The sequence below is a fragment of the Panthera tigris genome, chromosome A3 (assembly GCF_018350195.1).
Source record: "Panthera tigris isolate Pti1 chromosome A3, P.tigris_Pti1_mat1.1, whole genome shotgun sequence".
NCBI lineage: Eukaryota > Metazoa > Chordata > Mammalia > Carnivora > Felidae > Panthera > Panthera tigris.
This window is the reverse complement of record NC_056662.1, coordinates 93,912,681-93,940,109: the sequence shown is the minus strand read 5'-3', so window position 1 is coordinate 93,940,109 and position 27,429 is coordinate 93,912,681. Positions and strand designations below refer to the sequence as shown.

The 27,429-nt window shown below is 39.8% G+C and overlaps 1 protein-coding gene across 8 annotated transcripts in view; it reads right to left on the bottom strand.

The window, feature by feature from the left end:
* LOC102949004 (lithostathine-like) overlaps positions 1–27,429 on the bottom strand; it is a 423,911-nt gene that overhangs the window by 205,572 nt on the left and 190,910 nt on the right. The window contains exon 1 of one of the 8 annotated variants that reach the window (XM_042981830.1): positions 12,040–12,147. The exons of the other annotated variants lie outside the window; for them this stretch is intronic. The gene's annotated coding sequence lies outside the window, so the exon portion shown is untranslated. Of the gene's footprint in view, positions 1–12,039; positions 12,148–27,429 lie in introns of those variants that run through there. 8 annotated transcript variants of the gene reach the window in all.

Here is a 27,429-nt window from a genome sequence, read left to right as displayed (position 1 = left end):
AATATAACACACTTAAGTTTTAAGAGATGTTCCAATCAAATATAATGTATGAACTATGTTTAAATCCTAATTTGAACAAATCGAATGGGAAAAATAATTATTAGACATCTGACTAAAAGTGAACATTGAAAATGTTATGTGATTATATTGCTTTTAGGTGTGATTATGGAATTATAATTATATTATTTAAGTGTTCTCATCATTTAGAGATACATAAAATACTTAACAGATGAAATAAGTTGTTCAGAATTTACTTAAAAATAATGCAGTGTGACGGGTTTCTGGGTAACTCAGTCCATTAAGCATCTCTTGATTTCAGCTCAGGTCATGATCTGATTTGTGAGTTCAAGCCCTGCATCAAGCTCTGCACTGACAGCACAGAGCCTTTTTGGGATTCTCTCTCCCTGTCTCTGACCCTCCCCTGCTTGCTCTCTCTCTGTTTCTCTCAAAACAAATAAATAAACTTTAAAAGATGCACAATAATCCAGTGTAATTGAAATATAGGTGAAATGAGAGCCCATGAGGTGAAGGTATCATTGCTTGGTGGTAGATACAGAGGTTCATGGTATTATTCTCTTTGGTATAAAAATTCTTTTTTTTTAATGTTTTTATTTGGTTCTTTTTTTTTTTTTTTTTTTTTTTTTTTTGACAGACAGAGACAGAGTGTGAGCAGGGAGGTGCAGAGAGAGAAGGAGACACAGGATCCGAAGCAGGCTCTAGGTTCTGAGCTGTCAGCACAGAGCCCGACATGGGGCTGGAACCCATGAACTGAACGATCATGACCTGAGCTGAAGTCACAAACTTAACTGGCTGACCCACCCAGGTGTCCCTGGTATAAAAATTCTTAACAAAGAAGGGATAGATAGTAATTCCTTAAGATGATAAACCTACAGAGATTCAAAAATAAGACAATGGAACCATTTCCTTAAAAATCAGGAGAAAAAACATTCTATATTCCCTGATTATATTCAACAATACCATGTTATAAAAAGTACCCTGATGGGTGCCTGGGTGGCTCAGAGTCAGTTGAAGGGCTGAACATACAACTCTCTGTTTCAGCTCAGGTCATGATCTCATGGACTGGAGCCCTGCACTGGGCTGTGCACTGACAGCACAGAGCCTGCGTAGGATTCTCTCTCTCCCTCTTGATCTGCCCCTCCCCTCTGTATGCTCTCTCTCTCCCTCTTGAAATAAATAAACATCAAAAAAGTACACTTGGAAAGGATAAGGAATATTTAAACATGCAGGAGAACAAGGGGAATTATTATTTGTGTACATGATATATTTTCTCCATAGAAAACCCCAAAGAATCTCCAAACTGTTAGAATCAATGAGAGAATTTATCAAGCAAGAAATAAATCAACATATAATTTCCGATTGAATTGTATTCCAGTAACAGAGTTAGAAAAGGTATTTTTAAGAAAGATATCCTACCAAGAAATATATCCAATAAAAAGCAGTGAAGAAGACCTAAATATATGGAGAAATCTATCATGTTTATAAAGAGAAACAATCAATACCCTAAAGATGCTTTGTCTATCTGTATTGATTAATGGAGGTGCAATTATAATACTAACAGGATATTCTTGGTAATTTGATAAACTAATATAAACATAGTCAACAAATTTCTGAATAAAAACAATGAGATTAGTAATTTTGTTTGACGATACATGAGTGAGTTTGAGCTCCAATTCTGTGTCTCTCTTTCTCCCTGCCCCCCCCCCAAAATAAATAAACATAAAAAAATTAAATTTGTTTGACCATACATGAGGACTTTTTACTATAAAGTATTATGTGGGAATAGCAAATTTGACCAGGAATAGAAGAGAGGGCCTAAAAATATAATTATGATTAATGGAAACTGTAAATATAAACAGATCATTGCTGATCAGTAACAGAGGATGGGCTAAATGATTTCAGTTAATTGGTTATCCATATGAACCAAAGTAATTAGAATCTATCTCTTAAAACACAAAAATAAAACGACAACCCCCCATTCCAAGAAAAAAAAATCAAGAGAATTGATGACTTAAATACAAAAAACCAAAAATGTAAAGTTATATAGGAGATAATTTAAAAACAATATTTTTGACTTTGGGTTTGGAATGTATTTCTTAACACAAAAGGCACACATTATTAAATATTGCTAAATATGACCACCTTAAAATAAAATACAAAATTAAAGTAAATGTATAAACGTGAATGAGAAAGAATGCCTCAGACACATAATTGACACAAGTGATATCTGGAGTATGTTAATAACATTAAAAATCAACAAGAACAAGAATAATCCATTAATTAGAAAAGTGACAAAACATGAGCATGGATTTCACTAAAGAAGAAGCAAAGTAAACAATACATATATGACACTATGTCAACTTCATTAGCAATGAGTGACATTCAAATTAAATTTAAATTTAAATTATAAAAATAAATTAAACAAATTAAAATAAAATAAAACATAATACACCTGCTAGATTGCCAAAAAAGAAAGTTTTATTTCCCAAAATTTTGGTGAAGATTTGAAGCAATGAGTCCTCTGTATTTTTGATAGATGGTGGTATAAATTCATAGAAGCTCTTGGGAAAACTGGCATTGTCTTATATTCTGATTCTTAATCATTCAACTCCTAGGATTTTACAACTTTAATATGCATGCCAAGTGGTATATCCAGGAATGTTCATAGCATCCTTATTTACAATGGCAAAAAAAACAAAAAACAAGCCAAATGTCCATTGACAGAGTTGGATATTTTGTGGTTTAAATAAGAAAAATAAAACATTACAGCAGTAAAAATGAGGAAATCACAGTTACAAGCATCAGTAAGGTTAATATCAAAGATATAATATTGATGAAAAATATCAAAATATAATATAGAAGATTATATAATGTATAATTTCATTTTTTTAAAGGCCCAAAACAAAATAAGACAATAATATATCATTTAGGTATATGTATATGCGTAATAAAGTTATACTAAGTAGGGGAATAGTAAATTCGTAATTCTAAACTGTTACATCTAAATCAAGGGAGAAAAAAATTAGTAGAATATGGATACAGGAAGATTAAAATATATTAGTAGTTATATATATTTTAAATTAGTAGGTATATATATTTATATATTTTAAATGTACTTGAACTTTAAAAAAATATTTTTAATCATATACATGTTACATATATTGTCTTCTACACATAAAATATATAATAGAAATTAAAGAAAAAATACTTAATTTTAATTGAACTAAGTAATGTAGGGAGACTAGAAATAATTTCAAATGGCCTTTAAATTATTGGAGTTAGCTCATAGAAATCAATCTAAAACAACTGTTGAACTTCAGATAAAGGTTCATGAAGATATTGGCCAGTCTACATTCATTTGAAGGCTTCACTAGGGTTGAAATATCCACTTCCAAGATGACTCCACTAACATGCTAAATTTGTGCTGGCCATTGGCAGGAGGGCTCATTTCCTCATCATATGGATCTTTCCATAAGGCTTTCAGAGTATCCTTTCAGCATGGTAATTGGCTTCCTCCAGCATGAGTGACCCAAGGAAGAACAAAGCAAAAACTTCAATGGCATTAAAACAGCTTCAGACATTGCACATGGTCATTTCTGCAATATCTTATTGGTTCAGTGGGTCACCCCTCTCCAATATGGTATGGAATTACACAAGAGCATAAATACTAGGAATCAGGGTTCATTGGGCGCTACCTTAATAGCCTGTTATCAGAGTTGGAATCTGATACTTTATCAGTCACAAGCCAAAAATCATGTGTAAGGGGCCTGGTACTTTTTTTTCCCCTAGGAGACTCTTATGAATCTATGTAACATGTATACTTTGTACATGAGAGGAGGAATTTCACTCAATTCCATCCAGCGCCTTCAAACTCCAACTAAACTTGGATGTATTACTAGTCTACTAGTCTCACTAGTAGAAGAGACTAGTAGAAGATAGAGTGCTTATTTCCTATCATCTAAAGAATCTGATCCCTAGGGCCCTAGCTAGCCAACATGTTCAATTATAAACTGAATTTATCATCATTCTCTTGTTTAAAATCTTTAAACTATTTCTTCATTACATACTCTTGTGATTACCTCTTACTGCATAGCAACTATCCCAAAGTTAGTGGCTTAAACAACTTACTATTTTTTCTCATGAATCTGTGAGTTAATTGGGTTTACTTATGCAGTTCTCCCTTGGGCTTTCCCATGCGGATAATAGCTGGAGCTGAAGTCATATGAAGGATCATATGGAACAGACTTCAAATGTGATCACACAGATGGATGGTAATCGATGCTGACTGTTGGTCAAGAACTCAGCCAGGGCTGTTAACTAGAGTGTCAACACAGGGTCTTTTTGTGTGACTTGGACTTCTTATAGCATGGAAATTTCAGAATAGTAGGGCTTATGTCACTGTTGGCTATGGATCCCAGAGGGCAAAGCAGAAGCTGTCAGTCCTCTTAGACCTAAGTTGAGCAATGCCATTATACAATTTCTACCATACTCTATAGGTCAAGCATGAGTTTATATTCCCCAGCATTAAGAACATTAAACATTCAGTAATGTTTACTGAATAAATTACTATATTAATGCATAATAATTTTTATAGTTATGGCAACTGCATTTAATTTCATAATGCTTTATGGTTTAGAATACTTTATTTCTCCCATTATTGTCTTATTTTCAGTAGACGTCTTTATATTCCCCTCCTTGGATCTGTGTTTCTCAATTTTCCAGTGAGGATGTTGGACAAAGAGCTCTCTGGGGGACATTCTACAATTCTATTGTTGGCCAGAACGCTGGAATATCATGAGTATGGGGCAAGAGAGCCTCTGGAAAATAGAGTTATTGTTCCCATATTAAAATATCAGATGATCTTTGGGAAGTCCATGTTCATATATTATTCCCTCAGAACAAGATTCCATCTTATTCCATTTGTGAGCAAGCTTTGTGAGAAGTACACTAGCATGAAACCAGTCTAGAAATGAAGCCACCACAGAGAATTTTCACTCTATTGTTTAGTATCAGCTATTAGAAACAACTTATTTCCAAAATGAAAACATGCATTCACTTAGCTGTCTGTGCATATTTGCATTAATATAAATAACTATCACATAGTATTTTAAGTTAAATAATTGTATTCAAATTGCAATAATTTATTAAGTTCTGTGAGCTCAGAATCTATGAGGCTTCAGAAGAAAGAACACTTTGCTTAAAGTGCTTAAAATTGCTACTGGCATATATGTGAAAAATTACCAGGGGAGAATCTGATCACTAGAAGGACACATTTTTTTCACAAAGTCTTTCAAAAATTAGTAAAACTTGAGGGTGCTGTTTCTAATTCTTCTTTGTTCTAGGAATTAATTTGAGTCCAGTAAAGATAGCAATTTGGGTTATGACAAAGAGCAGAATAGGGACCACAGGTCAATGCAGAAATATATTCTATGGAGGAGAGTGTTCTGAAGGTTTATTTTTAGAGACCAGTTTACTAAAAGAAAAGAAATATCAAAAGCAGAAGGAAAATAGATAATCTGAAATCCCTCAAGGTAGGTGATCTTGTGGATTAGCTAGAGTTAAGAACCTGGAGTAAAGAAAGCTTTTGCTCCTTATGCCTCATGTTTCATGGTCTGAAGTGAGTTTAAAGAGGAAAGGAATTTCATAAAAAATTCTACTCAAAGCACAATGAATGATATCCAATACTTTCCTTTTTTCACACGTCCTCCCTCCTTTTTATGTTTCATAGATCAATCTTAGTTGCTTATGAGAGAAAAAGAAAACATCAATAATATTCCATTGTAATCAAAAGAAAGATCAAGAGTCAGGGCAGAAGCAATATGGAGACACCAACCAGAGGATTAGATAGAGATGGACTTCTAGGTAAGGGAGGTAAATAACCAGACACCCCAAACTAAGTTGTAGGCAGAAAAGGAACGGCATGTCTCAAAGCTGGGATTGATCTAAAACAACTGAGAATGTCAGAGAAAGAAACACTCGTAAGACAAATTCACATGGACAGTGCTCTCAGGATATGGTAAGAAGTACCAGTCCCAGCCCTCAGGAAGTACTTGGAATTAGGTGACTCAACCAGAGTAGGGAACCTTGGGTGTATGTAGTAGGGGAAAATGTGAGTTTGGGATTCCCAGTAGGATTTCTAGGCTTGAAATTTTCTGAGAGAATATGGATGCTTTAAGGTTATTGTACTCTCTTTCCTACTCATGATTTTTCCTTGGGCCTCAAGATACTCGTTCCCATGTACGTTTCCAGATAATGGGCTAGTGGAAGGGAAATCAGTGAGGCATAGTGCCTCACTATTTAGGCTCCCAGGGAAAACAAACCCACCTCATGGGGTTTTGGTGGGAATTAAAATAATGTCTGGATATCTTTAAGCATGGTGCCTAGCACATATAATCACATAATCAGTGGCAGCTAACAATTTTATCTTCAGTGTCTGGTAGTGCCATAATAGATGCCCAATAATTTTCAGTGGAATGGCATAAATGCATAACTATGATCTACAGATGGAGGTTTCAGAGAAGTGACTCCTCTGAATCATTTCATAGCTTAGCTATTAGTTGCAACCATTTTGATCTATTCTTTAACCTTTAACAATGTTCTCTTGAGAACTTCAGGAGAGCAATGTTTGTCCAGCCTTCTTCATTCTCTATATATCCTTAAATACAATGAACTAATATTTATTTTAAAAAAGTATTCAGATGTTATTAATTCAAGAGAGCACTTTACTCATAAATTCATTGTTATCAGAGAACTGCCAGACTAATTTGTGCAGGAACTCATCTAATAATAGCTACTATTTTTTTCAGCATTAATTTTGTGTCTGGCATTGTGCTAAGAGTTCTACATAAATTATCCTATATCATATTCATATCATCATTATGAAAGAGCTATGTTTTCCTTCATTTTTCACATAAGAAAACAAAACTTTGGAGAGGTTAAACAATTTGGTTATGGTTTCCCAAAAGTAACAGAATGGGGATTAAAACCCAAACATCAAAGCTATGCTTTTAATCACCATTACACACATCTTGTGGAGGGAAAAGATGTTGTTTTTCTATAAAAAAAAAAAAAAGAAAATAGAGCACTGGCCTTTGCTGCAAGGCCATTAACTTCTGCACCACGAGACAGGAAATATTTTTCCTAAGATGTTCAATTTACTATTGGGATGGACCTGACATTTAGAAGACCAGAAAATCAGGCATTGAGGAGATTGAATACACCAGGGAAATTCTGTGACCAACAGCCATGTGTGATTACTTGTTAAGCTACATTAACCTAATGGACACTAAGAAAAAGAATGTGTTCAGTAGAGTTATCAGATTGTCTTTACTTACTTAAAATACAAAACCATCAATCCTTATTTCTAGAAAAGAACTGATATTGTTCCTGCTCACCCTGTAAATCACCCAAATGCTGAGAATTCCAATTTCCCTTTATGTCGACATTTGTCTAAAATCCCAATACCACCCATATTTTCTTTCTTTTTTTTTTTTTTTAATTTTTTTTCAAAGTTTTTTATTTATTTTTGCGACAGAGAGAGACAGACCATGAACGGGGGAGGGGCAGAGAGAGAGGGAGACACAGAATCTGAAACAGGCTCCAGGCTCCGAGCCATCAGCCCAGAGCCTGACGCGGGGCTCGAACTCACGGACCGCGAGATCGTGACCTGGCTGAAGTCGGACGCTTAACCGACTGCGCCACCCAGGCGCCCCATATTTTCAATAAATCCTCAAAACCACCCTGTATGTTAGGCATGACAGATGTTAATTAATTATTTCCACATTACAATGAACAATTCAGGAACAGAGAAGGAGCCTGATTCAGTCTGTGACACAGCACATTAGTGACCAAGTCAGGATGAGAACTTAATTCTACTCCTGAGTTCATTCTTCTTGACACTAGACCCTGCACTATATTTTAACTAAAATTCTTCAGACACTCATCAGCAATGAGCTAAATTCTGAAAAAGATCCAATTAATTGCTCTTTGACATGATAGGTTTTTGAAAGGTTTCACCTCAGCTGATGGATTCATTAATTTCAGAACATCTTATTTGCTTTCTGCTAATGGAATTTTCAGAAGGTGATTGGTTGGTTACCTTTTCTAAGCCTCATGCAGAGTTTAAATGTCATTCTATACAAAGATATTTACTGCATGGAATACTAGTCTAATTAATTTTTGATTGCAACTAGGAATTGTTCCATGTCATTCTTGTCATTAAGTTGCACTGTGAGTCTTAATAATGTCACTGGGATTTATTGGGTAAGTATAGGTGCTAACATATGTGAATTTAGGTACACATATGTGCAAACATCAGTTGAGAAAGGTTGTCTTGCTTTACGAAAATTAAGACATGTGTTTCAAGATTTTTTCAGGTGGTAACTTTTTCTACAATTGTTCTGGTTTTAGGTAATACAAGAGCTTGATTGCAGTATATTCCGGGAAATCCTTCTGGACTGGGAAGGTATGATAATCAACATGGCTAAAGAGTACAGAGAAAACTTTTTAAGAGAACAGCTCTTCCAAATCCAGGACAGCAAATCCAAGGAATGGGTACAAACAGAAGTCCATTAGACACAGCTTTCTTCATCTTAGGGGATGGATTGAGGATAAATGTTAAGCCCTGGGAGCTGAAGTAGTTTTAGGCCTCAGAATTTGGAAGATCTGAGGCTATACAAGGACATATTAGGAGTATTAGGGAAAGGTATCGTCAGTCATAAAGAATAGATATTCAAAACTGAACTATGAGCCCCTGCTGAGCTCAGGTGCAAATAATGAAATGAAGGCTGAAACCCAGGCAAACTGAATAGCCTAATGGTTTGTGGGAAAGTAATTTTTCTCAAGGGTAACCTGAGGATTTACTCCACAGTCGGTAGCTTCTAGGCTGGAAGAGTAAATTCAAATTCTATAAGATAGTGGGAAGATCTATGAGAACAGTGGCTACCTTTGTTAGGACTGGTTCTGTGTCTGAGATGGATGAAACCAGTGCGGAGAAATGATATTTTCACCAAGCCATGTTTTCTCCAGCTTCAGGCACTCGACACAGGTTCATCTTTCCTTATGAAACACTCATCTGCTCCTTCCTTCATATTTTCCCCAGCTTATTCCTAATAATCACTTAGGTTCTGGCTTAAACATCAGTTCTTCAGGAAGAGTGTTCCTGAGGTCCTGTCTAGATAAGGTTCTTCTGCTACATGTTCCCATAACATACTAACTGTCTGCACTTTATTGCAATTATTTTTCTATTTTCCCCTCTAGGCTTTAGGCTCAGTAAAGGAAAAGACTACAGTTTCTTGTTTACTGCTGTCTTCATCCTTAGCATTGGGTCTGGCCTGAATCTCAGCCAACTAAGACTTACAAGTTAAAGACCCAGGCCATATGACTGTATTGTTGGAGCTGAGGCTAAAATCCAGGTTTCCTGACTTATAATCCATTGGTATTCAGTACAGATAGAAAGAATTTTCCAATAGAAGATTTGGTGTTATTAGTGCAATACACCATTTGGCTTGTTTAGATCATCAGTGAATTTACTCTTAATGTGTTTGGTGTCAATTGTCCATTCCTGAGAAAGAGTGTTCTCATGACCCATTCTAATCCACAGGTATGATACAATAATCTAGTGAGTAATGATATAAAGATGATTTGAGAAAACTATGATGTAACCATGGATAAACAGATGATATTAACATTATTTTTTTCAAAGTGCTCTACATCTCAAGTTTCATCTTGCTTTCTAATGAGATCAGTTGGACTGAAATCCCACAAACTGATGTCCAAACAACTCGTGACTCACTCAAAGTCAGCAGCAGAGCTGAAACTGGCGTCTAATACCCTCAAAACAAATTTTCCTATATAAACTTTTAGTGATGCTCATTGTGGTGAACATTTATATTTTTCTATTAAATGAACAGGTGGACAGCTCTACGTACTCTATTTCATTAAGAGGAAAGACCAGTAGGAACTTGAATCCTTGGATGTTTGTTCCTTAGCGCACTACGGCTTAGTATATATGGTTTGAGGAAAGTCAAGGATTTGACTTTGTAGCCCACCAGCTGTTCATAAATGCAAGCACTCAACTTTCAGGGGGTGAGCATAACTCAGTAAGACATTATATTTACCGGGGATATGAGTCACAGTTCAGCACTACTAATGGGGACTAAAGAGTGGTCAGGGACATTGCTTTCAAATGGAGAAGGCAGCAGGAAAAGCTCCAAGTGTTTGAATTATTTAGCAGAACATGCTTACCTTGGTGTTGGCTTAAGCTCAAGACAAAAGCAGAGATCTTTGAACCAGTGATTATAACCATTAATCACCCCTCTCCCCACCATAACCAATGTCTCATGATACCCTAAAATGGATTTTAATCCTCTCACAGGGGGAATGGTTGGTGGCAACTAAGTAGTTTTGTCCCTGTGGTTATACACTTTATATATGCTTTAGATAAAGTGTTAAGGTCCTTTCTTTCACCTCATAAAATCAGAATGCAACAAGCAAGGCAACCATGGAGCTGTTATTTAACAGCATATTTACTAAATTTCTCCCAGTAGCAAGTGATCATCATGGATGTGGTGCTATTTTCTGAGGGAACATCAGGTTCTATCCATAGTGAAGTTTTGGAGAAGAGTGAAAAACTGAGAGTTTCAGGTCAGAAACAGTATCCACCTGAACATTCACAGTTTCTGGATACGTGAACAGTCAAGTAACTTAACTTCTCTGCATCTCTTTTCTCAGTGATAAAATGGAGACAAATCTCAGATTCTTCTGAGGATCAAAGAGAAACACTGACTTTCTCCACACTGCACGAGGGTAATGAGGCTGGTGTAGTCTTTGGATCCAGTCATCTGTAAGTTCACATTCTACTTTATTCTCCTACTGACTGTGTGTCTGAATGCTGCTAACCTCATCTCAGCCTTAGTTTTTAAATTTGTTTCCTCCATAAAATGGTGATGGCAACATCTAACACCCAGGCTTTTTTTTATAGGATGAACAAATATTTGCTATTACCTAATAGCTTCTACATCATGACCACTTTCCATGCCTACTCTTCCTTCCCAAATCCCTTTTGCCTGTAAGTGTAAGATGCCTCATTGAGGCCCACAGCTATCTATTACTTTTCATCTTCTCATGAAGCCCGGTCCAACCTACTCCAGCTGAAATCCATCTTGAGGACCAGAATTTGTTTATTCCTTACCCTGGAATTATAAACCCCTACTTTGTTTCTCTGAGATAAAAATTAAGTAATTTTTCAAATTAACTGCTTAATGAGATGTTATAAGACCTTTATGGAGACATTATTCTTAAAAGAAGTTTTTTAATGTTTATTTATCTTTTGAGAGAGAGGGGGGGGGGAGGGACAGAGACACAGAATCTAAAGCAGGCTCCAGGCTCCAAGCTGTCAGCACAGAGCCTGATGTGGGGCTCAAACCCACAAACTATGAGATCATGACCTGAGCCAAAGTTGGATGCTTAACTGACTGAGCCACCCAGGCTCCCCGTGGAGACATTATTCTTTAAGCAAGAGCAAATGTGCTCATTCTGTGCACCATGGCAAGCTACCCAGGAAAATCTTTCTTCTTTCTTTCCTCTCTCTCTCTCTCTCTCTCTCTCTTTCTCTCTCTCTCTCTCTCTCTCTGTGTGTGTGTGTGTGTGTGTGTGTGTGTGTATTAGTTATGTAGGTATTTATGAAGGGTACGGTTTTCCATGGACCTTAAAAATGGTCCACATGAAATATTCATGTGATACTAGAGATTTGGAGCTCATTCAACATTTACTTAGCTAACGTATGGGAAGTCATCATACTCAAACTATATTCATTTGTATGTGGGAATTTCTGGGAGTTTGAGGGTACACATAACTATAACCCAAATTTCTCTAATTGTGGATTTGAATGGAGTCCCTTTAGGAACAAAAATTTGAAATTCACTGGTTTTTGACCACTCTTGCTGATGTTACAGAGCCTTCTGTAAAATCTCTCTATCCCTTCATGTCACCTCAAGACCTTCTGCAGATTTATGGGGTTACCTCAAAAGTGCTTGTGGGCAGGTCTTCTGATATTGCAACTCCAATTTCCAGAGAGGGTCTCCACTGAAGTCTCTCACCAGGCACTAACACTGATGCATAGTTTTCAAAGGGGCGATGTCACTAATGCTCACATGACAGCCTATAACATGCAGCCAAAAAGTGTGTGTGAGATAGAGGAAGGGAAGATGGACCTTCCCACTTCATGGTATACACTGAGGGAGGATTTCCAATGCAGTGCCAACATCTTTACTGCTTTGGGATCTCTCGTGCCTCAGACCCACTGTTTTTTTTTTTTCTTTTTTTTTAATATTTATTTATTTTTGAGAGAGAGAGAAAGAGAGAGAGAGACAGAGACAGAGTATGAGCTGCAGAGGAGCAGAGAGAAGAGGGAGACAGAATCGAAAGCAGGCTCCAGGCTCTGAGCTGTCAGCACAGAACCCGATGCAGGGCTCGAACCCATGAACTGTGAGATCATGTCCTGAGCTGAAGTCAGATGCTTAACCGACTGAGCCACCCAGGTGCCCCTGAGACCCATTGTTCCAATGATGTTTACTGACCCAGCCATTTCCGTCTCTGGCTAGACAGCTATCTCTCTCTCTTGAGGAACAGACATGGATCTGAGCAATGGGGCTGGGGCAGGTTTCGTGTGATGATTATGACACCTTATTCAGAATCCCTCCTCTTCTTTCATAACTCAGGTTTTGTGACAGTCAGACTTGTCTGCCCAATCCTCTTTTCTTGGTAAATTCTCTCCCAAAAGACTCCTCAACCTCCTACAAACAAATAATATTATGACTGGCTGGAGCATTTCCAGATATATTCTGAAACATACCTGAACCCAAGATCTAGACACAGCTTAGGCTCAGTCTGATACTTGGAGGATAAAGCTAAAACTAAGAATCCAGGAAAAATGTTACGTGCTTACTTCAGTATAGGAATGGTAAGAATAGGAGTTAAAATGTGATAGAGCTGATAGAGATGGGGAGACCAGTCAGGGGTTGCAAATGCTATATGGACAAAAAAGAATGTATACCCAAACTACTAACACAAGAGTATTAGTGATGCTTGATACATGCACCTGATCTTATCATTTTATTATTTTTCCAATGGTTCCTTGGTATAAGAAACGAATGTTAGTAATCGAATTTACATGTGATGAAACTGAGCCTCAGGGAGGATACATGGCCTTTCCAAGTGTACACATTTAGTGAGATGTAAACCTAGTTAGAGTCTAGGTAACAGTAATATATGCACCTGGATGACAATTTTGATTATGGGAAGTGGAGATTATTTTGATTTTGGATATGTTAGTTTAAGTTTTTAGCAGGAATTCCAAGAGGAAATGTGAGGCTCAAGGCTAGGAATAAGGTCAGGTTTCGAGTTTCACAGTGGAGTCATTTATTTGAGATGACCCCTGAATCCTTTGGTGTGGGTGAGGAGAGAATTAAATGGGAACAGTGAAATGCCAGAGGCTGAGAATCAGTGAGAAGGCATGGAAGACTGTAGTACAGGTAAAGCAGCGCATATACCCCTCTTTTGCCACATTTATGCTGTGCTGTTCATAAGTTCATCTGTTCATGTCTCTCCAACTACATCAAGATTCTTTAAGGGTGAGGATTGTGTCTTTGTCCTGTTAATATACCACCTAGTGTGGGGCTGGGTACAGAAGACTTCCAAATGTGGGGGGGAAATAGACATCTAGATAACTTCTCAGTTCCTGGAAATTTTCTAGAACCAGCTGTCTGTGACAAGTAAAATAATGTAAATAAATATAAAGGCTTTGCGATTTATTGTTCCTGCCATTCTGCAACAAAGATCTTCAATTATTAAAAAAAGAAAGAAAGAAACATAAGGGGAAAAGGGTCCTAGCCTATAGCAAAAATATAGAAATAAAATGTCAACTTGGAGGTAGACTATTAAGCTCTTTCTGCAAGGGAGGTGGGAAAACAGTCTAGTCCCTCACCTGCTCTCACTGTGTGTTCAGCTTCAGACTGCATTCACTTGGCATATTTACTGACCTTTGAAATTACATTCAACACCTAAATATTTCCTGGCACAACTATCTCCATTGAGCTCCATTATCAGGACTATTTGTTTATCAGACTGAGTTGCTGCATTTATCTTCAGCCTTTCAGACACAAATATTCTGGAATCAGAAAGAGACACTTCAACAGCAGTGAAGTGGTCATCTCTACAGCAATGGCTAAAGGCAGAGGGAATGGAGAATGGGTTAGGCTGCCAACTAGAAAGGGTTCTAAAGGGTTTTATTCCTCTACAGAATTTTTTTGTCATAGGAGTGCCTGGGAAACTCAGTCAGTTGAGTGTTCGACTCTTGGTTTTGGTTCAGGTCATGATCCCACAGTTCATAGGATCAAGCCCCAGGTTCGGCTGTGTGCTGACAGCATGGAGCCTGCTTGAGATTGTCTCTCTCTGCCCTTCCCTTCCTTGTACTCTCTCTCTCTAAATAAATAAACATTAAAAAAGAAAATTTATTTGCCATAGAATTATTGACTCTTGGGATTGGAAGATATACAAAATTTGATCCAAATCAATTCTACCTAAAGTCTAAGTACCTCTGATAATGGGGAATTTCCTGAGCCAAGTGTTTTCATTCCAGCCCCAGTCTTTTTGCTGCCCTGCACTCTGGGCTCACCCATTACAATGGATCACAGACATCACAGGTTCTGGCCAGAATGCAGGACAACATGCAGATAATTTTAGAGAAGGGATACCAACAGCCTAATCTTATTTTCATCGCTGTTGATGCAGGGAGGATGCAGCAGGTGTTTTGGGGAAGAAAAGCAGGGCGTGTTTCCACTCAGAGTCTGTAATAGCAAAATGCAAGGTGTGAGTAATTAATCTCTGCAAAGCTTAGGAAGAAGTGTTTGAGGAAAAATAACCATGCAGTCAGCTAAATTATTTTCCCTGAAAAGGGGACTTAATTCTTCCTTTCTTTTTTTTTGGGGGGGGGGTATTATGGACTCTTATTTACCAGTACTTTTTGTTTTATTGTCCCGCAGTACCACTTACCAGGCATGAACCACTCTGAGCCCCCAGAGCAATGGGATTTCCTGACCCTTCTATCTGTCTTTGCTGTTCCAACTTAAAAAGGGAAACGCTGCTTTAAGGGAAATATAAAGTTTTAGAAAGGAGAGCTTTGTGTTGAAGTTTGTTTGTCCGAACCCCAAGTCCAGTCTTTTATCAAAAAAAGACGATGTTGTCCTTGGATTTCAACACAGAGGGTAATTTTTGTAGTTAGCCGACTCAGTATCTATTTTTACTGCTAGCTGTGATCAAGAACAAACTGCCAACCTCTTACATTTTTAGTTTTTATTTTTTGGTTAAATGGAAAAATGATCAATCCCCTAATGGATTAAATGACTACAGAAGTACTTTAATGGTGTACAAATCTCTAGATCAGCATTGTCTGATAGAAATAAGATGTAAACCACCTATGTAACTTCAAATTTTCTAGTAACTACCTAAAAAAATATAAAAGGAAACAGGTAAAATTAATTTTATTATATATTTTATTTAACCTAATATATTATTATGTATAATGTTAATATTATTGAAAATATCATTTCAACATGTAATCAACATAAAAATTGTTAGTGAGACATTTTACCGTTTTTCACACTAATTCTTCAAATACCAGTTTGATTTGTACTTGCAGGACATCTCAATTCAGACTGGCCATATTTCAATTAGTCAACAGACACAGCTGACTAGTGGCTACAGTGTGAAACAGCAGAGCTCTGTGCAATTATTAATCATGCTTTTTTTTTTTAAACATAGTATGACCTTGCAAAGAGATGAAACACTACCAATACCATGTAGATGTAACATTTAAAAACAAAGAAAAAGAAAGGAAAGGAAAGGAAATTTTCCCTCCTCCTCCAGCTGATAAATTCTACTATGGGAGATTAACCTGTAGGCTCATTTGGAAGATACAGTATATTAGGCCATTAGCAGCCCTCAATTCCTCATGGAATGAGAATCTAGAAGCTCTTCCTGCAATTGGGTTTTGGGGCCAGAATGTTGAGGAAAAAAGGCAAATGACCTTAAAATATTGGGAGGAGCAGAAAGCCTGTATGTGGAATGAGCACAAAAAAGACAGATTGGGGACTCAGAGAAAAACCTGCCAGCATTCCATTGTTGACAAACCTGTCATATGTTGCTCAGAGGCCTAAAGGAGGTACTTCCCTGAGGACCCACAGACCTTTGGCTGAACACGGACGTATTCTCCAGCGAATCTGGAGGAAAAAGTGAACAGCTTAGCCTAAACGCAGCCTGACTCCTAGGAATACCTGCCAGGCTTGAATTAAATGCCTGCCTTATCCAACTCAATCATCATGGGCAGAACCCTGGAGCTTTTATCGGCACTTGGGTTCTAATTCCAGCCTCTCAGACTCTGTATCCTCTAGATACACACTTACAGCTGCTTCTGGGGTAATGTCTTCCTTCTGAGTAAGGGTGAAGAACATCCTCCCAGAACACGGGTTGGCAAGAAGTTATAAACACAAAAATGTTATCAAGGCCAGGCGGCAAAGTCCTCACATTTTTGAGGTATTTGAACAAACCAACATGCAAATAATAGTGACAGTAATTAACAGTAATTAGAAAGTAGTAACATTTTTTAGTGTAGTCCTGACTTCACCAACCTGAAATTTAACAGTGTTGTTAGGCTGATGAGTACAAAAATAGAACCTTAATTCCTTAATGGGTCTCCTGATCTGACTCTTTCTCTGGTTTTTCATTAGTTGTGTCTTTTGTGCACCTGAAATACTACAGGCTGCACTAATTTAAGGTGGGTTTAGCCCAGGACAGCTTTATAACAATGCAACAAAACTTGATGTAGGCTGCTTATTTCCTGACATTTTGCTTCTTCTTGCCTTCCCTCTCTCCCTAACAAGAGAGAAAGGTGTATCGGGGGTAGGGGGATTCTCAGCTTGGGGAGATCCCCTCATGCCCCCACCAAGATTTCTGGCAATGACTTGAGACATTTTTGGTTATCACAACTCATGGAGAGGTGCTTCTGGAGGTAGTGACATTGAGAGAAGTGTTCAAGGGTGAGGAGAAGCTAGCCATCCAAAGAGAGGTAGAGAAGGAAGACATCCCAAGGGTCATCAAGCACACTGCAGGTGTATGCAGGTGGCAACAAGCTGACTGGCAAAGCTGGAGTGTAACACAAAGCAAGGAGGAGAAACTTTATAATTTGCTATTTGGACCCAACTGGGTCCTCACCAATTCCCTTTAAATCTGGTTCAATTCCATTCCAACCGTGTCTTTTATGCTATTGGCCTAATCCCACACTAATTAGGGTGCCCTGAGAACATGCAAGGATTCAAGATGTGATACCTTCTGGGCTCTGACCAGACCTCAAACTGCAATCTCCACCATTCAACAGGCTGCAGCCACACCGCCCACATCGTTCTAAATCTAATTTCATCTGAAGAGTTTTGCTCTTGCTGATCCAAGACCTGGAACACACTTTGCCCAGAGTTGTGCTCAGTAGTTCCTTCTCAATTCAACTACCACCTCCTCAGCAACTTCCCCGCTGTCTCCTCTGTATAATTTGACACACTGCATTTCCCTGCCTTATTTTCTCCACAACAGTCATCACTATCCAGGATTACCTTTATTTGCATTTGCTTGATTCTTTCTCTCTTGCCTGACCCCTACTAGAGTAAGAACTCCAAGACAGCAAGGCCTGGCCTGTGTAATGCCATGTCATTAGCATGGACTTTTGTGCCTTGAACCTGCTAATGCTCAGCAAATATATTTTTCACAAAGGAAAGCGCTCATCAAGGAAATAATCAAAAAGTAGTTAGTAACGCATTTCCTGACAGAGGTGAATGGCCCCATTGGGTCACTGAGATCACAAGTGTAAAAGGGGGTCATATAAAGGGAGGGGAGAGTCTTCTGAATTCCTGGCAGGAGGAACCTAATAAATAAAGGGTGTGTAGCAATTCTTTATCGCTTTCTATCATGTAACTGCCCCTCTCTCCAGATCCTGAAAGAAGAGAAGGAAAACGGCCCTACATTTGAAATGTAAACTCAGTCCTCTGCTGGCAGTTCATCCAGGCAAGACAAGGCAGCTGGCGAGCCAACCCCTACCCGTCTGCCTCCTGGACAACAGGAAACTAGCTTCCAGATGGTGAAGAATGGCTTTCAATTTATATTGCTGCCATTTGCCTTTTCTTTCAAGTGAAGGCCTGAAGACACAGGGTTTCACTGCCTGCCAGGTTGGCAGCCAGAAGATGGACCACTCTTAGGCAGACAAAGGAAAAATGCTGGAGATAATCTGGAAGTGGCCAAGCTCTGGAGAGGTCATGAGAAGAGATGCCATCTGTGCAAACTGCCAACTGACTTACCCTCAAGTAGTAGAGAGCAGTGTGGAGGGAAGGGACAATCAATGCTCAGTTGGAGTGGGCTATTGCTTATGTGCCAGGGGCCCGTAGGGGTCACAGCTGAGAGGAGCTCTCTCATATAGTGCTCCCCAGCATACAGATGTCTGTAGGTCATCTCAAAGATGGTATCCCAAAATATCCTGATTCCATACCACCCCAGTGCTTTCAGACTCGTCTCTCCCCCAGTATTTCTCATCCACCTAATAAGCAATAGCACCGTCCACCTAGTTGCGCAAGCCAAAATCTGAGGGGGTTCCTTGATGCCCCTTATTTTTACCACTGTCAACTCCCAAATGGATCAAGAATCAGCCTATCATTCTCCATCCTCAGCGCAACTATCTGGTCCAGACCAACATCGCATCAAACTTGCACTAAAGATGCCAGTCAGGTCTTTTGCCTTCTATTCATATTATCCCTGTTCTTTATATAGATGCTAAGGGAGTTTCTAAAAGAATTTTATCAGATTAGCCCATGTGTCTACCTCATTTCTATGGCTTCTGTACTTGGGGGTTGGAGGGACAAACAAACAAAAAACAGCCTGATTTAGTTTGTTCCTAACCTGAGGCTCCAACCTCACCTCTTATCACTTTGCTCCTGAACATCTACCAGCTTTGGGTTCTGAGGAAGCCAAGTTTGCTCCCACCTCTGGGCTTTGCCACTGGGCTATTTCTTTGGGCTGGCATGGGCCCTTCCTACTATTTGCATGACTTGTTCCTTCTAGTCTTTTAGTTCAGGTACTTAAATGTGGCTTATCAGTGAAGCTCTGCTGGACTTTCCTTCTCTTGGCAGGTAGTCTCTGCCTCCGGTTACTCACTATCACATTACTCTATTTCTTTATTTTAAAGCTATTGTGTAAAAGGCTCATGTGGTATAGGCAACATCACTTGATGTCAGCTGGCATTCGAAGGCAGGGAATGAGTCTTTTGTTTTCTCAGCCCCTGTGGAAGCCCCTCTCCTTTATTTTGCCTTTTACTGGCTGGACATAAGGGTGACTTTACAGTGTGGGGCAAAGCCTTTGGCTTGGGCACCAGCAGTCTGAACTGAGGAATGAGTTCTTCAGGTAACTGTTGGAAAACTCCAGCTGTCTAGGTGTGCCTGGCCCCATGGGGATTATCAGAGATGATCAGAAGCAGTCCCCTCCCATTGCTGGGAAGAGAGTCTTTCCTCAGTTAATTCCTTGCCAGGTTATCAGGAATGGATTTCTGGGGTTATTTGTTGAACTATTTTGCTTATCAATACAAATTCAATTATCTTATCTATATGTCTACTTAGTCGTGATCAACATCTCCTACTAGAGTGTAAGTTCCATTAGGAAGGTAACCCTGACCATTGGATTTGCCATTATATATTTAGCTCATTTCCTGGAACATAATAGCCCTGCAAGAAATATTTGTTAAATGAACTTATCTAAATGATGTTGTGTATACACCAACATACGATGTGCCTTTGAAATAGGGCAAAATCAATGGAACTTTAACATAATGTATTTTCATTCCTGATCATCTTTAGGTCTGTCTAGGTATGTAATCAGGTGATTGAGCATCCCCTGGCCATTAGGGCAGAAAAACCAGCCTAGAATTGGGGAAATGACTGTCCCATTTTGAAGCTTAAGGTCTATGGCAATTTCATAGTCTGTGGTCTAAGATTAATTGAAAAGGATTTTCTAAATACAAAATTGTTTAGAGAGAGAGAGAGAGGCAGAGATAAAGACAGGGGGAGAGGGAGAGAGAATCTTAAGCAGACTCTGTGCTGGGTGTGGATCCTGACACGGGGCTTGATCCCACAACTGTGAGATCATAACCTGAAATGAAATCAAGAGTTGAATGCTTAACCAATTGAGCCACCAAAGGTCTAAAGACAAATTTCACTTTAAGAAATAGCATAGAGAGATACAGAGTATAATATCAGAGCAGATTCTCCAAAATTGAATAGGATACTAAATCTTCAAGCAGAGACTAAGTTATTATGATGTCTGAACCCTGCGAAAAAATGTAGTACCCATTCCCCCAGGCCTTCCCCACGGACTGTTTTTAGGGATAAGATGAAAGAAATCTCATATGGAAAACCCAGAAAAATGAGAAGTGATATGAAATTACTCAATGTGGTACTCTCTCTTGCCATTCTCTACATGGTACAGGAGCAGTCCCACATGTCTGTAAAAGGTCCTCACGGGGTCCTCCTGATGCCCTCTGTCTGTGTTGTGAAAGGAAACCCAGGATGTGCAAAGGGCCTGAGTGGACTGGAAGATGCCTGGGATTGGGATGAGGATGTTCAAGTGTGTGGCAACCTGACCAGTGAAGGCAAATGGCAAATTCAAAACACGGTTGCCATCAGTAGGAGCCAGTTTAACTCTAGAGAGAGCAAGTAAGGCAGCCACACCTCTTTAGTCACTGGGAGAGGACACTTAATATCCAGACAAGGTGGGCAGGGCACATCCAAAGGCAGCATGTAGTCAAGCAGCCCTCCCTATGCAGCCTACACCTAGATATCAAGGATAGAAAGTGATTTCTAGAGACAGTAGGAGAAACATGTTTAGTTTAAACTTTGACTTGCAGTGAGTAGAAAATTAGTCTGATGTTGCAGTAGACTCACACACTACCAGGCTATCCTAGAGGTCATGGAACAGACCAAATCTAAATGCTCAACTCACAATCTTCATTAAATCAATGGAAACACAATGAAAAAGAAGCAAGGGAAAAATTGGGGTAAGTTAACACACTCTGGAGAGGCTGCAGGTGGAGATGAAGGAACGTACTACCTGCATGGGGTAGTACAAAGATGGGATTTACAAAGTCTCATGTCCTGTCTTTGTCAGCCGCAGCCTCCCTCACTGATAGTGTGGTTATGAGGGACAGAGTTGAAGTTCAAGCAAGAGGCCCACAGATGGAAGTTGCTCTGGCCAATGACACACACTTGCTCTATCAAAAAGACTCAGGGAAAGTACCTCTGGTCAACATCTAAGCTTGCCAATTAGCCACACAGTTGGTTAATCTGTCTTACTTGTGTTCCTTGGGCAGAGGACACATGGGGCCAGAGTGGGAGTCTCCAATGGGCAGCTGAATTAAGGCCTCGTGTGTATAAAGTGCTCACATATATTTAGTGCCTCATAAGTCTCGTGCATAATTAGTGTACAACAATCATTTAGTACCCAGGTGACTCGTGACCATTACACGTCTTTTGCTCCTTCCATCTCTTCCTATGTTTAGCACACATATACTCCACTTACCAACCACTTATCTATACTTAACATAACTTAAAATATTTATCAGAGATGAGTAAGTCTTACAAAAATTCATCCTCAATAATAAAAATGAATATTCTCTAAAAGCAAATGTCTTTTACATCATTACAACTTGATTGCCTCTTTACCTAGAAAATAAATTTTAAACTAGAAATAAACGCAAATCTTTGGGTAAGCTTTCCTCCCCCCCTACCCCACGCTATTATTGGAAATGAAAGGTCAAGAGCAAGATGAGAAAATTTACAAAGAAAGCCACCTGGTTTTCTACGTCTGAGCTGTAGTTCACAGAATGTCAATGAACACTGCAGAACAGGTGTTTAGTAAATTGATTATTGTGCTCCACAGCCTTCTTCTCTGCTCCTTTTCTTCCTCTAAGGTCCCTGTGTCTCCTCTCTTGGGCTTCCACTTGTGCCAAGTCCATTATATCTGCCCCCTTCCCACACTGTGGTAGTGGCTGTCAGTCCCAGATCCAGGACATCAGCACTTCTGGCTTTGCTTCTGACTCTCCCCTGAAGTTGGAGGGTGGCCTGAGGCACTCTGATTTCACACATAACAGCAGCTGCTGCCCACAGTTTGCTTATTGGTTTGCTTTCTTCCACAATGGGGATGTGAAAGCATTCAGAAAGGGAGAAGGTGAGGAACCCCTGAGCTGTTTTCTGTTACTGTTTTGGAGGTGATGAGCCAAGATCTCCTGAGAGCCTACCTATTTTGAAAGGGGCTCTAGCTGGATTCCTGCAAGGGAGCAGGGGGTACCAGGTCTGAAGAGAAGGACACAAAAAGAGACGGATGAGAGCCTTGAGGCTTCAGTGACAAACATTACCTACAAAACTGAGCCACAGGCCAATCTGGAGCATTTGTAAATGGAAGCATGGTCTCATTAAATTGTAGGTAAGATCACTTCTCATCTTAAGGGCTCTTCAGGGACTCCCTGTCTGAGTGATGAAGTCCTGACCCCTTTGAAAACACTGCTGCTCCTCTCTATTCTGATCTCACCCTGCCTCTGCAGTGACTCTGTCTGACAGAACCCTCTTCACCTCTGTACAGGGCTACAGGCCCCTCCCAAATACCCCTAACAAGTTGATACCACTGAGATTCTGGCCATGCTGTTCCCTCCGCCTAGAATGTCTCTCTCCATCTCCCTCTCTCCTTTTATCTGCCTGAAGAATTCTCTGCTCTCCACCACTGCTTACCTGAACAAGTACCACAGCTTTTAGCAGAGTTTGCCTTAGCAAGTTGGAGAGTATCTCTCTCCATAATGTAAACTGCCTTTGAAGGCAGGAACTATATCTTAACTCATCTCTGAGTCTCCAGAACTACTACTAGTTCACAGCACATGGTAAGTGAATTAATTAATTCCATTGATTTATTAATTAACATAGAGCTGTTGCTGCAAGTGGCCATATCCCATGTCCTGGCAAGGACTGCTACCTCCTAAGATACTCCTCACTGATGGATACTGATTTACTAGGCTTGAACTGATGACCACTTTTGCTTCCCTGAGTAGAAAGCAAAAAGGCTCAACTCCTGACAGTTCCTTGGCTGGTGATGTAGTAGAGTATTATGTCAAAGTCTAAGAAATTGAATTGCACTCAACCGTGGTAGGTGGCATGCACAATTAAAGATGTTTATAATTAGCATTTGTGAACACAATTTAAGATTAAATGGTTATTAAGAGGACACTCATGAGGTTTGAGGTTTCCTCTTCCTGGCTAATAATCTTTTTTTTTTTTTTTTTAATGCTGGAAATCAATTAAGCATGAGGAACAAAGTGGGAAAATTATACATTTTCATAATATGCTTCCCTTAATGAGGACAAAGAAAGAATGGGGGAGAAAAAGGCAAAGCTCATCTGATTCAGGGCTTGGTTGTTGCTTCCAAAGAGATAATTGTTCATTTGGTTATCCATTGATAGCTTTTCCTGTGCAAACTGACTCTAGAAAGAGGTCTCTTCCATATTGGAAAACTTTGATGATGATAAAGGAGTTCAAAGTTCAGTATGGGTGGGTCATATTAACCAGGAGGAAGGATCCGCAGTTTGGTGATTTATTTTAGGATCCTGAAGTTTTGCCTGTCCCTTTCCCTCAGAGCACTGATGTTTGAAAAGGGGTATAGCCTTAGTCCTACCTCACAGTCAACAGGAGTTCTGCAATCCTACCACTGGGTTTCATCAGATCTCAAATATCAAACTCTTCTAGAAGGGGACCACCTTTGTGATTAATATCTTAATGTCAATTTCTAAACCTGAAGCCCAACTGAAATGGTTATTTTAGTAGTTGGTGAGAATTTGGTGAGACCAAAACATAGATGGTGCCATCTATCTATCTATCATGTATTCATTTAATGATCTAGTAAGCAGGTGATTCTGTGTGTGTGTGTGTGTGTGTGTGTGTGTGTGTGTGTGTGTATGTGTGTGTGTTTGGGATTCATGCTGGCTTAGCTCTTTCTTATACAGATGCTGTTGTAAGACAGATAATATAGCATATTGTTTGAAATAATTTGCTTTGCAATCTGTCAGACTGATGTCTGCATACTGGCTTTGTCTAAAAGAAAAAGGGAAATTATACCTACCCCACAAGCTCAATATTATCTTCAGTAAGATATTTTAGCAGATTACCTGGTTCATAATAAAGCTTCAATACATGCTTATCGTTTTTACTATTGCAAAAAATGTCTCCATCTCTTTGGCAGTCTTCAAAGGTCAGGCTTCAAGCACAGAGCCAGATGATCAATAGTTCTGCTGTTCTCGTCATGACTTCTCTAGTCTGACAAGATGTGGGAGTGATGACTGGCCTCCAGCTCTAGTCTTTTGCTGTCTGGTGACCTCCTGTGCCCTCTGCAATGGATGTCAGGAGCTGCCACACCAGAGGACTGTCATTTAAGTTCTGGATCCCATTACTGTGAACTGCTCAGAGAGCAAACTGTAACCAACAATTCTGAGTGTCTATTCTGAGAAAATCAGAACTGTCTCCAGGAGCGTTCTTTAAAAATAATCTTGGTCTTTGCAGCAGCTCTGGTTGCTTTCTCCTCAATTACATGAGCCATAAATATCCATTAAAAATAATTGGGAAATACAAAAAAGCATAAAAAGCTGAGGGGAGGTTGGCTAGATCTCAGCAAGACCTCACTTTTTAATTCAGCCACAGACTTGGTCGTTTCAGGAGCTAGAGGATGCCAGGCCTGGGAAGACTGACAAGAGCAAATTGGGCACTCATGGCAGTGAGGGGACACCATACATTTGGGCTGTTGGCTGCCATGGTGAGGTCCTGCCATGTCCAATTTGGGGAGATGTGAGTGCACTTATGCAGCAGGGAGACATGACCCAGCGGTGAAGGCTGCTCGGGTTGCTGTTTTCCTACCACCACCTTGAGAACTAGACCAGTGAAAAATCCTAGAAACTGTAGGATGCAGGGGCCCATGCTCTGTCTAGACCATGGATGGAATCCTGGCCACAGGGTCAGGATGGGGCTTAGGGAACAATTTAGCTGCCTGTATGGTGCTGTGCTCAGTGCCCACAATGATGACTGAGAAGTGGCCCTCTCTGGGAAAATTCCGGTATTATAGCCAGAAACACTAAGACTGGTTGGAAAAAAAGACAGTCTGGCTGCACTTCCAGCAAGGTGTAGACACAGAAACCTGACTCCAAAATGATTTGAAAAACAAAAAATGATTCGGACCTGGAGTAATTTCTGCTCTAATGACGGAGAGAAGGTGGAGGTTTGTCTTTCTTTCATAATCTGTCCTTCCTTCCTTCCTTCCTTCCTTCCTTCCTTCCTTCCTTCCTCCCTCCCTCCCTCCCTCCCTTCTTCCCTTTCTTCCCTCCTCCCTTCCTTCCTCCCTCCCTCCTTCTCTTCTTTTTCTCTAAGACAGCATTCCTAGGGACAGGGTCATGCATGGAGTCTGCTGGCAATATTTAGAACAGAAACATTTCTGGGCCACTTTCAGGCTAGTTCACTCATTTACCATGTGGACTACAGCCAAAAAAAAAAAAAAAAAAAAAAAAAAGTAAAGAAAAAAAAAAAGTGGCTCTATCTCCCTAGACCCAGTTGTAACCATTACTTTCCACTCACTCCCTTCTCCACTCTGTGTCAATTTGGCCACTAACTCAATTTACTTAAAAAAATATTTTTTTAACCTTTATTTATTTTTGAGAGAAAGAGAGAGAGACAGTGCAAGCTGAGGAAGAACAGAGAGAGAGGGTGAATCTAACGCAGGCTCCAGGATCTGAGCTGTCAGCACAGAGTCCAATATGGGGCTCAAATTCATGAACCGTGAGATCATGACCTGAATCAAAGTCAGACACTTAACCGACTGAGCCACCCAGGAGCCCTTCAATTTACTTTGTTTTTCCTTTTTCAGCCATGATGTTATTCCTTAGACCTCACCTTAAAAAGTAGCTTCCGGGGCGCCTGGGTGGCGCAGTCGGTTAAGCGTCCGACTTCAGCCAGGTCACGATCTCGCGGTCCGTGAGTTCGAGCCCCGCGTCAGGCTCTGGGCTGATGGCTCAGAGCCTGGAGCCTGTTTCTGATTCTGTGTCTCCCTCTCTCTCTGCCCCTCCCCCATTCATGCTCTCTCTCTGTCCCAAAAATTAAATAAATAAATAAATAAATAAATAAATAAATAAAAGTAGCTTCCAATACCTGTCCACTTAGGACAGTACCTCCCTGGTCCTGCCCTGTCCTCAGGGTCCACCCTTATGGATGGCTGCTGTCTCCCTCAGAGGACCAGACAGATACAGGAGAGAAAGGATTAGGCATAAACTCAGTGCCAAAAGGAATAAAGGGAAGGTGGAGGGATTTGGAGAGCATGTGAAATTTAGGCTTGGCACAGGACAGGACGATGATGTGGATACCAAAGCTGAGGAAAACTGAAGAAACTAGGGATCATGCAAAGTTTTTCAAGAACGTTTCAGTTCCTAACATGGGCCTCTTCCTATGCTAGGCCATGCCACGGAGAGAATAGGGAAAGGGGAACAGCCAGTCTCTGTTTTTGGAGAAGTCAAATTCATTTTAAAGAAGGAAATGATAAGAGGCAGAGATATAGTATAGAGTATGCTATGGTCTAAATATTTGTGTCCCCTTAAAATTCATATGTTGAACTTCTAATGCCCAAAGTGATGGTAGGGCCTATAGGAAGGTGCTGATGTCATGAAGGCGAATCCTCATGGATGAGATTAGTGCCTTATAAAAAAGGATCTACAGAGATCTTGAGTCCCTTCCAGCACATGAGAACACAGCAAGAACGTGCCAGCTGTGAGCCAGGAAGAGGGCCCTCATCAGAACCTGGCCATGCCAGCACACTGATCTTGGACTTTCAGCCTCCAGACCGTGAAAGATAAACTTTTGTTGTTCATAAGCTACCCAGTATGGTGTATTTTTTTATAGTGATGCTCACAAAGTATAGGAGAGACAAATAACCATTGAACAATGCATGCGTTATAAACAGGTGCACAAGCAGTTATGAGTTCAGGGAGGAGAGGTATGTGAGAAGGAGGTAACAGAAGAAGAAAAAATTAGGGAAAGCCAGAGGCAAGAGATGACATTTGAACTTGGCCTTGAAGAATGAGTAGGATTTCGAAGGCTTGAGCAGGAAAAGCTCCTAGGCAGTACAAACAGCATGAGAAAAGATGCACAGGTATGGACACACAGATGGCTGTGGCGAAGAGGCAGATAGTGGCTGGAACAGAGGGAGCATAGGCAGAGGGCCTAGGGATAAGGTTCCATGTGTTGTAAGTACCTC